Source organism: Callithrix jacchus, chromosome 9 (genome assembly GCF_049354715.1).
Source record: "Callithrix jacchus isolate 240 chromosome 9, calJac240_pri, whole genome shotgun sequence".
Lineage (NCBI taxonomy): Eukaryota > Metazoa > Chordata > Mammalia > Primates > Cebidae > Callithrix > Callithrix jacchus.
In genome coordinates this window covers 11,741,447-11,754,142 of record NC_133510.1, presented here as the reverse complement: position 1 = coordinate 11,754,142, position 12,696 = coordinate 11,741,447, and the positions used below count along the sequence as shown (strand labels likewise).

Below are 12,696 nucleotides of genomic sequence, written 5' to 3'. Positions count from 1 at the left end.
TTCCATCTTCCTCCATTAACTCCTCCTACACTGCAATCTGCTATATCTTTCATTCATTTGAATCTTGTTACAGTACATACAATGGCAATCTATAATATTGTATTGCTCTAGTTATCATCAATTGTTCATTTTATGTTTTCTGCTTATTTTTACATCAGAGTTGAATCAAGATGTTTAAGTCCCTGGAGAGTTAGGTATTAGGTAGGAGGAAGAATATCAAGGTTATGAAAAAATCTTGTGACTGAGAAGCTGGGCCAGGAGGCTGATGATGGCCCCAGTTCTACCACCAACTAACCATGTGCCTATGATGCTTCATTGCACCTCTTTATATCTAAGTTTCCCCATATGTCAAAGCAAAGGTAAGGTAGATGTCATCTATAAAATGTTCTTGACTTTCAAATTGAGTGGTGGCTGCTAGATGGAACCCGTGAACCCGTGTCCATTCATGAGTATTTCAAGGAGAGGTGGTGCCAAAGCAGGAAGCCAAAAAAGCCAGGGTGCTTCGTGCAATAAGGATAGTAGTTAGTAAAAACAGGAGAAGTTGTCTCTCTCAGAAAACGGTGTCCCTGTGTCTTTGACATGTGGGTCAGGAAGTCAGTGATCAGAGGAAGTCAGACCAAAGTCAAAATCCAAGACATTTTCTGTTCTCCTTTTCACTAAATCTTAAGGCTCTGTAGCATGAAGTGTGCAGACCCTGTGTGATTTTCTGTGTTATCTGAAGTGAAACGTAGAGTTCCACATATTTTTAACCAAATATATTTAATGAACATTGTTCTGAGAGAAAGGAGATTCCAGTCACTCTGTTAAAGGCATTCAAGGATGTGGAAAGAAATCACTTTTTAGGATTTGAAAATAAAATTTCTATGAGATTGGTCAAAATGGATGAGAAGGAAAAACCTCTCGAGCAGTAAGTATATAGAAAAACTATCGTTGTGTGCCATTTTTATATGTTAACAAATTAATTATGTTAACATTTATTGAACACATCAAACACTTCAGTATAACTGATTCCTTAATAATGTACAAGCACACACAGAATGAGTGGCATGATCGGTGCTCCTTGAATAATCTTTCTTTTACCAATGAAGTTTCCTGCTGAATATTTTGAAACTCTTTGCAAACTGACTTCAGCGTCTCTGTGGGATATTCCCTTCCACTGCCAACCCTCAGTTGTCGGAAAGTCTGTCTTTGGGAAGCATGATACATTTTCTAGAACAAATCTAGATACTTAAGAAATGATGAAGGACGATGATGATGACCACACTGTGATGCAATTCATATATCACAATATTCAGATCCAACAAACACTGAGAATATGGTGTTTTGCAAGAATTTTAATTCCTTTATTTCTCAAACATCTTTGTCAATAGTCATTTTATAGATGAAACAACCTTAGAGATGTTAATTGGCACTAATAATACAGGTGGCAAAGACGGAATTCAAAACCTAGATCTCTTAATTCATTTACTTTATTTTATTTATTTTTTGGAGACAGATCTCGCTTTGTCGCCTGTCAAGGCTAGAGTACAGTGGCATGATCATGGGTTACTGTAGCCTCGAACTCCTGGGCTTAAGCAACCCTTCCTCCTCAGCCTTCCAAGGTCTCCCGATTTCAAGTGCAGTTCTTGCCAACACACAGTGGTAAAGGGTATGATTACCTAAGCCTTAGCACAGAAGGTAGCACCCCTCACAGGTGAGCTATCATGAAGCTATGTGACCGTTTTCTCCATCTTTCTTAGAGCTGTTCTCTTTGTCTTCCCTCTCATCATGATTATTATTCCTTTTTCATCCAGCAAAAAAGAATCTCAGTGGCTCACACCTGTAATCCCAGCACTTTGGGAGGAGGCTAAGGCAGGTAGATCACGAGGTCAGGAGATCAAGATCATCCTGGCCAACATGGTGAAATCCCGTCTGTACTAAAATACAAAAAATTAGCCGGGCATGGTGATGCGCACCTGTAGTATCAGCTACTCAGGAGGCTGAGGCAGGGGAATTGCTTGAACCCAGGCAGCAGAGGTTGCGGTGAGCCAAGATCATGCCACTGCACTCCAGCTGGACAACAGAGCAATTCCTTCTCAAAAAAAAAAAAGAATCTGCTAAGGGACTGCACAGAAGTACAATCACTCGCTGTCAACAGGGCAATGCTACATAACTTCCCTAATCCCTAGCAAATGAAGGAAAAATCATATACAATCACTGACAAATAGCAACACAAGAAAGGGCAACAAAATTACTAAAGAGTAACTCCATCCTCCCCAACTCAAATCGGGGAAAGTAAGCTTGTCTAGGAACTTAGGCTGAAGCTCGCCACAGTGCCAAACCCTGTTTTCTAAAAAAGTATTGCAGATCGTGAATCCACTGAGCCACATCACGTGGGGGTTTTAAGTGATTTTCTTCTTGCCCACAAACTAGTGTAGGATGTGACGGGCTTCAGCCTTGATCCTTATCAAGGCAGCTAATTCTGATGGCTTGGTTAAGAAGCTCTTTGTTCACTTAAGAGAGCAAAGAAGATAGGCATGAATTGGAAACAGCTATTTAAGATGTCCCTGAAGGCTTCATAAAGTTGACATCTTTCATCATTACTTCTGCACTTCAGGAAACCAGGTAGCAGTAAACAATTATGAACTCTGCTCACCAGCCCTATCACTTTCATATCAAACTGAGAGTATTGTCCTTTGAAAGGAAGACTCTCACGAGAAAAGCTCAGATTCCTTCTGGGTAGGAAGAAAGCTTTGTCCCTGCTTCACGTCTGCAATCGCAGGTAGCAGAGAGAGCAGGGCTGTTCAACTCCATTTCCCTAACGACGCCCCAGCCTCTGTCTGTTCCATGAACACAACCAAGGCTGGCTTTGTTCACACAGCCAGTGACAAAGCCTGGGCAGACCCTTGTATTCTTGGCAAAGGCTAAACCAAAGAGCAGTCTCATTGCACTATTTACTTCCCTTCTCTCATACTCTCTCTGGCCAAGCACAATTGGTACAGCGCAATGCTGCCACAGACAGTCCCTCTTCCCACAGTGTTTCTCGGCTACCTTTTGCCCTTGCTCGGTGGGAAGAAATTTCTTCTTGACCTCAGCAATCCTTTCTGACAATTACCATATGCCTCAAGAGACCTGGGAAGCTTCGCCCTGTCTTGCAGTGTCATGCAGAAGCCATTCTTATCCAGAATAAAACTCAGTTTTTTTTTTTCCCCCCAAAAAAAATACTGTAATAAGTTATTTTGTCTCTGAGAAATTCTGTAATAGTGAATTGCACAGGCTAATTATCTTCCCTATTAAAAGGTTTCTTTTTGTTTTGTTGTTTTTTGTTTTTGTTTTTGAGACGGAGTTTCGCTCTTGTTACCCAGGCTGGAGTGCAATGGCGCGATCTCGGCTCACCGCAACCTCCGCCTCCTGGGTTCAGGCAATTCTCCTGCCTCAGCCTCCTGAGTAGCTGGGATTACAGGCACGAGCCACCATGCCCAGCTGATTTTTTGTATTTTTAGTAGAGATGGGGTTTCACCATGTTGACCAGGATGGTCTCCATCTCTTGACCTCGTGATCCACCCACCTCGGCCTCCCAAAGTGCTGGGATTACAGGCGTGAGCCACTGCGCCCGGCCTAAAAAGTTTTTAAAAGGTTCCTCTTCATCATTTAGAGCATGTTGCCTTGGCACTGGCCTGGAGAGGATTGGCAGAGGTAGCCAGGCTGAGTTTAATTAAAGAGTTTCCATGTGTCAACAGCAGAGAATACTTCTCCAACTCAGCAGGAGACCTTGATTAACGTAAGAAGTGGCCATGATTACAGCAAGAGCGTCTTCTTCCTGTCTCCTCTCCCAGATATACAGGGGTCCTTCCCCCAGAGCCATGGGAGAAGGGGTCCAAGAAGGAAATGTCACACTAGCCTGTGACTCTCACCAGGTCTGCAGAAAGGAAGAGAAGACCTGCTCATGAAGGATAAAGACAGGCTCTGTCTGGAGCTTCTATGATTTATATAAGCGATTTCACTACAAAGCAGTGAAATTTTAAAAAGTTAAACACGTAGCCCTTTCTTTTCTAATTCATAGAAAATACTTTTATTTATTGAGTTAACTACAAGGTTTTCCTTGCTTAATTTTTGTAAAGTTGTTTATTTTGTGAATAAGAAACCTATGGTCCAAGGGTATATAGTGAGAAACAAATCTTCCTCTTACCTCATTCCCCTGGCCACCCAGCTGCAATTTTCTTGTTTGCCCTTGCAAGTATATTTTACTCCTTTATAGACTTAAGTGTCTGTGTATGTGTGTGTTTGTTTATTGTTATCTGAAATTCAAGCTTATGTATGCGTCCTGTGTTGATCCGGCAACCCAATACTAGCTGTAACTCTGTAATAGGCCCTCCCAGAGCGCACGGATAGGAGCTATGCGTATTAACCCATGTATATACACGTCTATTAAATTTGTATATATGTGTGGTTCAATATGAGTTCATACTTATTTCTCTGACTCAAATCCAGTATCACAGGGTTCCTTCTAGCTTTCTGCCTTTGCTTATCCAAACCTGACCCCCACTATCCACTCTTCATTTACTTATTTGCCCCTTCTTACTCATGGTGCATGCAAAGCTATTTCAGAATTGGTCACAGTCTCCCCACCCCCCATCCCCACCCCAGCCCGATGGGTAACAAACTTAACAGCTGCAACACAATGCTGACCTCCAGTTCCTTTGGCCTTTAGCCTTGCAATTGTAAGTCAAAGCAGCACCTGCAAGGTTACTCTGATTTGCTCCTTTTCCCAACCCCTCAGGGATGTTATGTGTACAAGTGACATTCATTCCTGGAAGTCTACATTCCCCTCCGTCCTGGTTGATTTTTTTTTAATTGTATACATTAGAGTTCCTACTTTGTGGTGTACAGTTCTATGGATTTTAACAAATGCAGAGTCATTTATCCACAACCCAGTATCATACAGAATTGTTTCTTATCCACCCCTCCCCCCCACACCACCAACCCTGCCTTTTGGAGACAGAGTCTTTCTCTGCCACCCAGGTTGGAATGCAGTGGTGCGATCACAGCTCACTGCAGTCTCAAACAATCCTTTTACCTCAGCCTCCTGAGTAACTGGGACTACAGGCATGTGCATACATCCCCAGCTATTTTTTTTTTTTAACTTTTTGTAAACATGGGATCTATGTTTCCCAGGCTGGTCTTGAACTCCTGACTCAAGTGATCCTCCCACCTCAGCCTCCAAAAGTGCTGGGATGATAGGTGGTGTGAGCCATTACACCCAGCCCAGAACAGTTCTGTCATCCTACTAATTCCTTCCATGAATTAGCAGTTAATGTACAGTTAATCTACCCTCTTCCCTACCACCAGCAACCGTGGCATCTGTTTTCCATCCTATGGTGTAACTCTTTCTAAAATGTCATATGAATGAATTTATACAATGTGTGCACCCTTTGGAGTCTGGCTCCTTTCAATTAGCAGAATTCATCTACATCATTGTGTGAATCAATAGTTTACTATTTTTTTACAGCAGAAGCGTATTCCATTATATGAATGTACCATGGCCAGGAATTGTGGCTCATGCCTGTAATTCTAACTTTTGGGAGGCCAAGGTGGGAGGAACGCTTAAGACCAATCTGGGCAACATAGGATACCCCATCTCCATGAAAAAAAATTTTTTAAAACATTAGCCAGGCTTGGTGGTGCACACCTGTAATTCCAGCTACTCTGAAGGCTGAGATGGAAAGATCACTTGAACCCAGAAGTTTGAGGCTATAGTGAGCTATGATCATGCCATTACACTCTAGCCTGGGCATGAAAATGAGACCCTGTCTCAAAACAAAATGAAAAAATATTACCACAGTTGTTTTAATCCATTCACCAATGAAAGACATTTTGGTTGCTTCTAGGCATTGGAGATTATGAATAAAGTTGCCGTAAACATTTGCATACAGGTCTGTGTGTGCATGTAAGCGTTCAGTTTACTTAGGTAAAGATCTAGGAATATGATTGCTAAGGAGTTGTTTTTGTCTCTCCTACAATGCAGAAGTGACAGTCCACATGGGCAAGATTGATCTCTAAATCACCACTCAGGCACAGGAGAGAGCAGGGCTGGCATGTTTGGAAAGTCTGGACCTCCACAAACTCCCTAAACAGGAAGGGGTAATAAGCAATTCTCTTGTTTAAGAGTCACGAAGTGAATTTTCCAGGTGAGGGCCAGCTTGCTAAAGATAATCCGTAAACAAAGTTACATGTCTTGAATCACAGTTACCACTCTGGAGAAAATACAGTAATAATTTAATGCAATGTTGCTTATTCCGCTTCCCTTTCTAGGCACCTACCTCCTGATTAGTGGAGGTGGTAGAGCGGAAATCCGATTCACAGTTTAGTTTGCTCTAATAATTTAAATAATCTTTCAGAAATTTCCCAGTCATAATGTACATTTGGGAAAAGGGGTGAAAAACCTCTGGTCTTATGATGGTCCTTGACCTATGCTGGTTGGTATCAGTTTCTCCCTGGAGGGATGGCTCTTACTCACCTGGTCACTCGTCCCCTGTAGGGATCTGATGCTGAGATCTGTGGCTGGTGAACTTGTGATCTGTTCTTTTACAGATGAGGTCTAGAGAGTTTGAGTGACTTGCTTAACATTTCTCTAAGGAAGTTTCAAGTGCTCAAGGTCTCTCCTAAGGAAAATAGTAGTGAGTATGGGAGAAGGTGGGAATAGCATGTTTCCTTCAGATAAGCAAGAAGAGCAAAGACGAGCTGGAGAAGACAGAGAATTGACTGAATCCCATAGAAAGTCCTGAAAAGAATGGTAAATATCAAGCAATTCAAATAGTTTTAACAGGTGAAGAAACAAGACCACAGAAGTTATGTGCCTTATCCAGGGTCACACAGATCATCATGTCAGAGAGAGGACGTAGACTCTTGGTTTCTCACTCATAGCACTGGACTTTTTTCATTTCTCACTGTAAAATCATCTCAAATAGTCTGCCCTTTATTTAAAGAGAGATGAAGTGGGCACCTGTAGAATCCCAGGAGGTTTTAGAACATAAAGCAGATAGATGATCAATTTCCTCTCTGACAATGATTCCCTGCAAAGAGTTGAGACTATTTTGGTTCAATTAAATTACTATGCTCCTTTTATGAGAAATCTATTAAGATAGGAGATAAAGTGGTACCACGTGACTAAAAAAAGTGGTGCTTTTCCTCCATCTGTTCATTCTTTTGTGGGAAGACACATGCAAACACCCTTTCTTCTATTGACTGATAATTGCAAAAAGTGCCAAATAGGAAGTATAAAAGGGATTGAGAATTTAAGGAAAAGAGAATTTAAAAATATTTAGCATGCATTAGATCCTTGTTAAAAATCTATATTCTTGACTTTAAAAGAACTTTACTACTTGGAAATGAAAATCACTGAAAAGGATTCTAATTAAAGATACATCTGTCTTACAGATTTTAAAATAGATGAGCTTAATTATGACCAAATATATTTTTTCTTTTTATTTATTTTTTTTCTTTTTTTTTTTTTTTTTTGGGAGATGGAGTCTTGCTCTGTCCCCAGGCTGGAGTGCAGTGGTGCAATCTCCGCTCACTGCAACCTCCAGCTCAGTTCAAGTGATTCTCCTGAGTAGCTGGGACTACAGGGGTACACACCACCACACCCGGCTAATTTTCATATCTTCAGTAGAGAGGGGGTTTCACCACATTGGCCAGGATTGTCTCAATCTCTTGACCTCGTGATCTGCCATCTTCGGCCTCCCAAAGTTCTGGGATTACAGGCATGAGCCACTGCACCTGGCCCCCAAATGTATTTTTTCTACCCATTAGTATTGATATTGTGATTTTTATTTAATGCCTGTATGCAGCTTTTATATATTATAAATTTATAATATATAAAATTATATATATATAGATTTATATATATATAAATCTATAGCCTATTTATACCCTATAGATCCACCTCTATGGTTTTTGGTGGGGGGGTCCTGCTCTGCCACCCAAGCTGGAATGCAGTGGCTCAATAATTGCCTACTGTAACTCAAACTCCCAGGCTCAAGTGATCCTCTCACCTTAGCCTCCTGAGTAGCTCTGACTACAGGTGTGCGCCACTACACCCAGCTACATTTGTAAATGTTTCATAGAGACAGAGTCCAGCTTTGTTGCCCAGCCTGGTCTCAAACTCCTGGCCTCAAGCAATCCTCCCATCTTGGCCTCCCAAAGTGCTGGGATTACAGGTGTGAGTTACAGTGCCCAGCTTACCTCTGTGGTTTTCTTGAGGATGATGTTATCTTCCCATTGAAATCTTTCTTATGTCTGGCTTCACCTAATATAGTGACTTTATGTAATAATTAGGTTAATCATCATCTTATCTAAGGTGAATAGCAAGCCCTGAAGAAGTTGAGAATGAAAGAATATGTTCTCAACGTTTAAAAATCCAACACATTTAGGCCGGGCGCGGTGGCTCACGCCTGTAATCCCAGCACTTTGGGAGGCCGAGGCGGGTGGATCACGAGGTCAAGAGATCGAGACCATCCTGGTCAACATGGTAAAACCCCGCTTCTAAAAATACAAAAATTAGCTAGGCATGGTGGTGCGTGCCTGTAATCCCAGCTACTCAGGAGGCTGAGGCAGGAGAATTGCCTGAACCCAGGAGGCAGAGGTTGCGGTGAGCTGAGATCGCGCCTTTGCACTCCAGCCTGGGTAACAAGAGCGAAACTCCGTCTCAAAAAAAAAAAGAAAATCCAACACGTTTACTGTATCCATTAAACTGTGTGTTGGTGCATTCTCTCAGACAACCAATATTCATCGAGAAAATATTAAGGACTAAATTTTATGTTAGAAATTGAAACTATCATCATAATAGAGCTTAAAAATCTCCTAAGAAAGACTTACCAAGAAACCAAATAAGAGACTGATGTGTAATATAAGAAATACAGGCCTGGTGGGGTGGCTCACGCCTGTAATCTTTGGGAGGCTGAGGCGGGTGGATCACCTAAGGTCAGGAGTTCGAGACCAGTCCGACCAACATGGTGAAACCCCGTTTCTACTAAAACTACGAAAATTAGCTGAGTGTGGTGGCATGTGCTTCTAATCCCTGCTACTCAGGAGGCTAAGGCAGGAGAATTGCTTGAACCCAGGAGGCAGAGGTTGCAGGGAGCCAAGATTGCACCACTGCACTCCAGCATGGAAGACAGAGTGAGAATCCGTCTCAAAAAAAAGAAATATGGTCAAGGAATATAACCCTTGGTTGGAGGTCAAGCAATCCTTAGTATAAAGGGGAAAGCCTTCCATTTTTAGTTATATTCTTCATCTTCAATGTGACTTCCAAGATTCAATGGTTTGTTTTCACTAAGAAAATAGTCAGTTAGTAACTATAGACACTATTTGGGCCATTAAGAAAAGGAAACACCAGATTGCATGTTTTGGTTTTGGGTGATAAAGCATGTCTCAGAATGTGAACCTATTTTCTTCACTTTTCATTGCTCTAAGGGATAACAAACTTTAATGACCAGATGAGACTCATTGAAAACTAGTTACCGTCTGTAGCCATACCACCATGAATATGCTGGATCTTGTCTGAAAACTAATAATTAATGAGGATATAAGCAAGGGTGCTGTTAAAGTGTTTAAAAAATCCTTAAGAGCTCTCACAGAAATCAAGCATGCCCATAGTCATTTTGTTTATGCTATGAATTCACCTGGCAGATTGTTTCAAATGTAATTCAGAGGTAAGTTTCAGATCAGCTTATGTAGAAACAATTTCAAATGAATGGAACTGAATTTCTAAGGTTTGATTTAATTTTTTTATTGTTTATTGAATTTTGTGGTGGAGACTTGCTCTGTCACCCAGGCTGGAGTGCAGTGGCACAATCTCGGCTCACTGTAACCTCTGCCTCCCAGGTTCAAGCGATGCTCCTGCCTCAGCCTCCTGTGAGGCTGAGACTGTAGACATGTGCCACCATGCCCAGCTAATTGTTTTGTATTTTTAGTAGAGACGGGGTTTCACATGTTATCCAGGACAGTCTTGATCTCCTGACCTTGTGATCTGCCCACCCCAGCCTCCCAAAGTTCTGGGATTACAGGCATGAGCCACTGCACCTGGTCTGTTTTGTTTGTTTGTTTGTTTGTTTGTTTGTTTGTTTGTTTTAAACAGACTCTGGCTCTGTCACCCAGGCTGGAGTGCAGTGGCATGAACTCAACTCACTGCAACCTCTGCCTCCTGGATTCAAGCAATTCTCCTGCCTCAACATCCCAAGTAGCTGGAATTATGGGTGCATGCCACCACACCCACTAATTTTTGTGATTTTAGTTGAGACAGAGTTTCACTATGTTGGGCAAGCTAGTCTTGAACTCCTGACCTTGAGTGATCTTCCCGCTTCCGCCTCCCAAAGTGCTGGGATTACAGGCATGAGCCACCATGCCCGGCCTGAAATTTTATTTTAAATAGAAATATATTAATAGCATTTGGTATCCCCTCTTTGTTTATATTTGGTCTTGCATGCTGTACATCAACCAAAATGTGTTGTGTAGTTAGTTCATTTTTATTTCTGGTCATATATACTCTTTCTAACTCTTGATGATAAAAATAACAAGGTTTTTTCTTCTTCAAATTAGAGAGAAAAAGGAAAAAATTATCACAGATAAAAGGGGACCAGGAAAACACCAGAGTATTAATAAAGGTTACCTTTGAATTGGTAGACTGTAGGCAATTTTATTGTTTTGTATATTTCTTATATTTCCCAAGTGCTGTATAGTTAGCACACCTTGCTTCTTTAAGAAAAATTGAAATAAAATTATAAAATACTTTAATGCATTATTCTAATAGATTTAGACTAAAATATTAATTTCAAGAGCATAATTCTCAAGAAGTAGGGAGGACATGGTGGCTCATGCCTGTAATCCCAGACAGCACTTTGGGAGGCTGAGGTGGAAGGATCGCTTGAGGCCAGGAGTTTGAGCTCATCCTGGGCAACATAGCAAGACCCCAATTTTACAAAATTAGCCAGGCATTGTTTTGTACAACTGTACTCCCAGCTACTCGGGAGACTGAGGCACGAGAATAGCTGGAACCCAGGAGTTTAAGCCTGCAATTAGCTATGATCATGCCACTGAACTCCTATCTGGGAGACAGAAGGAGACCCTGTCTCAAAAAAAAACTTAAGGAATAAACACTTTTGTGAGCAGTTCAATGTGGTCCACACTTAATTTCAATCTCAGTATAATGTTGGCTTCCCAAAGCCCCTGAATCAGAGTGCCTAGAGATCAGAGACATATCAGTGAGAGTGAGCTAAGACAAATGTTATAGGGAACTAGTAAGTGGTCTAGCAACTCTGAGCTAAAACTTCATGGAAAGAAAAGTGGAAGTGGAGGAAACAGAAGCAAAGAGAGGCTGAGTCATAATGACAGAGCACTGTGTCGAGAGGCACAGATGTCCACTCTTAAAGAACAAGATAATGGACTGATAGAGCTGCTTCTTATCAGAATAGCTGTGCTCTGGGAGGCCTGTGTGTCCTGTTCCTCAGCTTGTGGCTGATGACGTTATTTTATTCTGTTTCTGCTTTCATATGTTCTTACAGTAAAAACCATAAACTGAGGTAACCTCAAGATGTATCCGTTCCTTGCAATCTAGAAGAATCTGCCAGGCATAAACAAATATCTAGGTTATATAATAAAATTAAAACAAACAACAACACACTGTGATAAATAGTCCAGAAGGTACATTTTTCTCTGTGTTTTAAATTATTTTCTAAGAATTAGGTCGTGGACTTAAAAATGGACAGACCAAAGAGGTAAGAACTTTTTTAATCCTGCCAAACAGTTTTTCATAAATTGCTTTGATTACTATGTGGTGGTTTGTTCTTTGGGTATGATTTTTATGTTTTTGTTTCTTACTTTGTGAATTCTCTATGTTGGTTCTGTGTCTATGTAGCAGACACTGTACTTTGGCCAAACCAATCTCCATTTGCAACATGTTTCTCCCTTATTTGACTCCTCTATAGAGAGAGTAAAAGCTAAATTGTGATGTTCTACTCCCACCCTCTTCCCCGCCCCACTTATTGATATGAGAAATAAGTCTTTTGGTACATTCCTCTCCAATTTCCATCTTCTTTCCACTTGAACTGCCAGGAGATGCAACAGTCATTTTGAAACCAAAAAGATAAAATCTACAGACTAAGAATGTACTAACCAAAGGTTTACAGAGCCTGGGACACTGGTGGTATTTGGAGTCATTGTATCAACCTTGGACTGATCCCCATGGGACTTCTTGTTACCCAAGTGAAACAGTCCTTCCTTTCATCTGTTAAGACACTATGGTATCTTTTGCTAGTTCTAGCTAAACACAGTTTTGACTGCTATACCCATTTTTTCTTACGGACGTTCATGACTTCTTTTATATTGTGGATTGTATCGTGAATATATATCATGTTGCAAATATTTTCTCAGTCTTTTAATTTGTTTAAGATATTATTCAATGTTTATAAGGTTTTTATGTTCATCTATTATAAATATCCATTTTTTCTGATTTATTCAATTGGAAATTGAGAAATGTAGTTGATAATTTTGAACATTATTGAAGAAGACATCAATAAAATAAAACATAGACTAGCAATTAGAAAACAGAAAAACAGCAATGAAGTTTTGTTTTGTTTTTTGAGACAGGGTTTTGCTCTGTCACCCCAGGCTGGAGAGCAGCAGCATGAACACAGCTCACTGCAACCTTGACCTCCTGGG

At 40.9% G+C, this 12,696-nt stretch overlaps 1 pseudogene across 1 annotated transcript in view; it reads left to right on the top strand.

The window, feature by feature from the left end:
* LOC118144080 (alpha-internexin pseudogene) overlaps positions 1–12,696 on the top strand; it is a 50,362-nt pseudogene that overhangs the window by 22,000 nt on the left and 15,666 nt on the right. The gene's annotated exons all lie outside the window — the stretch shown is intronic.